This window comes from Penaeus chinensis, chromosome 6, assembly GCF_019202785.1.
Source record: "Penaeus chinensis breed Huanghai No. 1 chromosome 6, ASM1920278v2, whole genome shotgun sequence".
Lineage (NCBI taxonomy): Eukaryota > Metazoa > Arthropoda > Malacostraca > Decapoda > Penaeidae > Penaeus > Penaeus chinensis.
Window position 1 is genome coordinate 24483470 of NC_061824.1, and position 5000 is coordinate 24488469.

General features: G+C 51.0%; 1 long non-coding RNA gene across 1 annotated transcript in view; it reads left to right on the top strand.

Annotated features, from left to right (window-relative positions):
• Positions 1–3891: 3891 nt before the first annotated feature.
• LOC125026485 overlaps positions 3892–5000 on the top strand; it is a 10419-nt gene continuing 9310 nt past the window's right edge. Inside the window, exon 1 of the long non-coding RNA XR_007114946.1 lies at positions 3892–4328. This is a non-coding gene — a long non-coding RNA (uncharacterized LOC125026485). The remainder of the gene's footprint in view (positions 4329–5000) is intronic.

Below are 5000 nucleotides of genomic sequence, written 5' to 3' on the forward strand. Positions count from 1 at the left end.
ATGGTCACTTGTGACGGTCTTATCGACACGCCAGCCAATCCTCCCCACCAGAGTTGCAGTGGCCAGGGTGAGGTCTAGGACCCCTCCTCTGTCATGCGCTGGCTCTTGGGTGTTGAGGAGAGCGATCTCAGGGAATGTCTCTAGCACGTCGGCTATGTGATAGCCGGCCGCATCCGGTGCCCGGCAGGGAGCCAGGATGGGGTGGTGTGCATTGAAGTCTCCCCCTATGATCACTCGGTCGTGTGCAGCAGAAGCACAGACCTGGCTGATGTCTAAGCTTCTATAGCGTGGCCGGCTGTACACATTGTACAGTTTGAGGGGCCCCCCGGCCAGGTGAACCTCGACGGCAAGGGATTCAACATCGTCTCCACAGTGCGATACATCGGCTATTGCGGAGCAGGGGATTGTTGCTCTCACAAGGGTGATCAAGCCTCTCTTGCCAGGTGTTCGTGGCAGTGTGAAGGCATGGTACCCTGAGAAGCGAACAGTGTCCACTGTTAATGTCTCCTGGAGCATGACAATGTCAATGTTCCTTGATCGCACTACTGCTTGGAGAAAAGCGTTCTTTGCAGAGAAGCTATTGATGTTCCACTGTAGGATGCTTAGATAGTGTGTCATGATGTTACTCAGTGATAGCTACATCATAGACATCGTCGGAGTCTGACTACTCCATTGCGAGGTCCTCGCTGGTTGAGGGCTTCTCGTCTATTGTCAGGCTATCCTTGCCTGGGCAAGGTCAGCGTGATCTGGCTCTGGCTGCACAGATTCAGCCTGTTTTGGCTCTGCCTGTGAAGGCATGGCCTGGTTTGGAGTGGGGAGGGGAGTCTTGTCCTGGGTTGAGGGTGAGGCTGGTTTTGCTCTAACCAGCTTTCTTCCCTTCTTCAGGGCTGCGACAGTCTGGGTCATTGCCGTCATGGCGACCGAAACTGCCTTCTCGGCCTCCTCACTCGACCTCCCCAGGGCTGTTGCTACTGCTGTGACAACAGCAGTTAACAGGAGAGTCATATCGTCCTCGTCAAAGATGAGATGATCATCTGTTGGGGAGGTTGTTGTGGTGCTCTTAGAAACTTTTTTCTTTAGTTTCTTTTTCTGCACCTTTGGCATTGTCGGAAACTCCTTTTTGTTGGAGACATCCGGTGTCGGCTGGGGGGCGGCTTCCTTCCTCTTAGGAGGTCGGGAGGCCTTTTCGCTTTTGTTCCTTCCCCAGACATGGGTGCCCGGTGGGGCAGGAACAAAGTCTGGTCGGTTTTGAGCAACCTCTTGTCGCCTGAGGGCCGCCTCTTTCCTGACAGAGCAAGTCAGGCTCCAGGCATGATGCTTCTTGGCACAGTTGGGACATTTGGCTGTTGTGTCCCTCTTTTCCTCTTTGTATGCCTTGAGGCATACCTCTGTGTTGTGTGCCTTGCTACAGACACCACATTTAGGCTTGGCTGTACAGTTAGCCTGGTGGTGACCGTATTTCTGGCACTTGAAACACCGAAGTGGTTCTGGCACATACGTTCGAAGGGTTGTAGGTGCCCCAGTTACCCAGATCAAGGGTAGTGGTTGGGGCACCTTTCATGGTCACCAGGACTTGCCTGGTTGGGGTCTCCCCCTTCGACATTCGGGAAGCCTGCACGACCTGTGGGTGTGAAGCGATCAGCTCCACATCGTACGAGACTGAGAAGCCAAGTAGCACCATCTTGGTTCTCTTTTCCTCGGGACTTAGTGGGGAAAGACTCACTTTCCTCCCATCGGTTAGCTCCTTCGTTTCCCGGAGGAAATTCAAGGTAGCTTGATCTTTGGGCATTATGATCATGCCCTGATCTCGGGCGACCCGGATCGACAACCGGATTTTCCGTTGCAACTCCAATGCCCTGACCAATTGGTAGGCATTGTCGAAGCCTTCGAGTTTAGCTGGCACTTTGAACTGGGCGAAGCGTTTAGGGGGTCCCGACTCTTCATCAGAGTCGGTCTCCGGCCTCGGACGCTTCGGCCCGCCCTTTCGGCTTTCGGGCTTGTTTGTGGAGGCAGCAGCTGATGCGGCTGGTTCAGCCTGCTCTCCCCTCTCAATCGGGGAGGCCGTCTGTGAACTCAGGGGCCTCCCTGGCTTAGCTGTTGGCCTGGAGAGGCCAGCTCGCGAGTCAAGATCTTTGACTATTCGGTGGACAGACCCATTGGCTTCGGTCTTGTCCACCTTCCCAGCAGGGGTGACAGTGTCATCCTGTGCATGGGTCTTTCTTTTGCCACCGGAAGGCACATATGCCTTCATGGTGACTGCCGTGGTCTGGGCCTTGCGCGGTTCGTCAACATTAGTATCAGTCTGTGGGGGGTGTTTTGTAATTTTTTCCATATATTGGTAAGTGCTTCATCCTCTCACGCCCCCACCCACCACGGAGTCCAACAAGGGGAAGCTGAGTGTCAGAACCAGTGTCTAACAGCAACAGGAGTGATGAGAGGATATATGCAGCCAATAGCCATTGTGACGGCGCTCACGGACCATTGTGAGTGCCAATGGCGGCATGACTGCTTGACCCTAGCCTCCCGGGGGAGACCAGCCGATTGACCGTGACCGGGCCGGGATCAGGCCGCCTGTCTTGCTGGAATAGAGGACCAAAGAGGCGTGTTGCTAGCCGCAGGGCGTACTCGTTCACGGCATCGCTCAACCTGCAGGACTCCCGTCTCCACAGCGCACAAGGCTGCCACGCACGGCAAACGCGTTGGTAGGTGTAAACCCCTGGGGAGAGACCAGAGGGGATGCCCTTCCACCTACGAGACATCATTGTTTGGAGCCCTTTTGCTCAGCCCTCTGAGGCAGCCACCCAAAGGTTGCTTCACCGCAGTGAGGGAAGAGGAGTCTTGCACTTTTACCAGGCAGTTCCTTTCATCCCTCTGAAGCAACCACCTAAAGGTTGTTTCACCTCAGTGAGGAAGGAAAGGACCTGTGTCTTTTCAAAGTAGTTCCCCCTTCCCTCTAAAACAGCCACCCAAAGGCTGTTTCACCTCAGTGAGGGAAGGGAGGTTTTGCGTTCTTGTCAGGCACTTCCTTTCGTTCCCCTGAGGCAACCACCCAAAGGTTGTTTCACCTCAGTGGGGAAGGAAAGGACCTGTGTCTTTTCAGAGGGATTCCTCCTTCCCTCTGAGACAGCCATCCAAAGGCTGCCTCACCTCAGTGAGGGAAGGGAGGTTTTGTACTTTTGCCAGGCAGTTCCTTTCATCCCTCTGAAGCAACCACCCAAAGGTTGTTTCACCTCAGTGAGGAAGGAAAGGACCTGTGTCTTTTCAAAGTAGTTCCCCCTTCCCTCTAACAGCCACCCAAGTCTGTTTCACCTCAGTGAGGGAAGGGAGGTTTTGCGTTCTTGCCAGGCAGTTCCTTACATTCCTCTGAAGCAACCACCCAAAGGTTGTTTCACCTCAGTGAGGAAGGAAAGGACCTGTGTCTTTTCAAAGTAGTTCCCCCTTCCCTCTAAAACAGCCACCCAAAGGCTGTTTCACCTCAGTGAGGGAAGGGAGGTTTTGCGTTCTTGCCAGGCAGTTCCTTACATTCCTCTGAAGCAACCACCCAAAGGTTGTTTCACCTCAGTGAGGAAGGAAAGGACCTGTGTCTTTTCAAAGGGTTTCCCCCTTCCCTCTGAAGCAGGGAACTAGGTCTGAAGCAGCCATCCAAAGGCTGTTTCACCTCAGTGAGGGAAGGGGGGTTTTGTCCATTTGCCAGTTGGTTCCTTTCATCCCTCTAAAGCAACCATCCTAAGGTTGTTTCACCTCAGTGAGGGGGGGGGGGGCAGTACTCGGAAACCATTCCGGACGTCTAGACGGGAGCGGTCGCCTGTGAGAAGGGCAGGGCCACTAACCGACCGAGAAGCGGGGCGGCACGGGGAATGGTTACCCCGGCGGCCCCCGGCTGGCTGCGTGGCGCGAGCCCGCGACCTTTGCCGTGCCCCTCCCGCTGGCCGTAGCCGATGAGGGTGCCCTCTGCGCGCCTGCGCAGGCAGATATCCGAAAATATCAATTGCGCGCTACAATTATTGTATTATGTTTAATATTCCACATGCACGAGGGAAAACTCAAGACTGCACACGATTTTGCGCAAGGGAAAAAGGTGCTGTGTGTATAATTGCCAATGTGCGCTGATGTCACTTCGCAGGTGAAAACGTGCAGGGCACAAAACAATAGCGAAAGAACCGCCACTCAGGCCCGAGACTTCAGCGAAGTCAGAGAGAGAGACTTTTTTTTATATTATTGCGATTTTGGAGCTATTTATAGTGTATTTATTTTATATCATTACCTTTTTGTACTGTGAGGCGGTGGAACACGACATCGGGAACATCAGAAACGCCATATATATTAAGGTAATAGTTTTTATATTGGTTATGTTCATGTACGCTGTCACTCATTCAGTAAAATACAGAACCCGTAACTTAGATTTTTTCTAGAACCCTTTTTATTTTGTATTTTCTCAGTTTCAATATCTTATTTTTACTAGAATCTTTTAATTAATTTTATTTCATTTTATTTTATCTTATTTTATCGTGAATGGCCTTGGTTTTAAAGTAGTTTAATTAGGTCTTTCGTTGGGTTCAATGGGGTTTTATTGCTTCTTGTTTTACTTTAACTTTACTTTAGTTTTTACGTTATTTTTGCCAATTTTGATATTTTTGTTTTACGTAAACCTGGGCCATATCATGGTCAAGAAAGCAACACCTAAGATGGACATCTCTTCAGCCTAAATTAAATAAGGAAGAGGGGCACACGCTACCACTTAAGTCCTTTCCTGCATTAATAAGAGGTGACGGATACTAAGAGATAAAAGTTAGTTTAGTCCTTTATTTACCACCCTGGCTAACTGCACAGGCGTGGGCAAGCTGTGGTACATTTAATGCATGGTCATAACATTACAAAGTGTTACATTTGAATTTTAACCTATAACATTGCTATGAGTACTTGTATCAGTTTAAGAAAAGGAACAATTGCACAGTCCAGAGATAAAAGTACACTGAAACATGGTGAAAAGATCCGTAGAG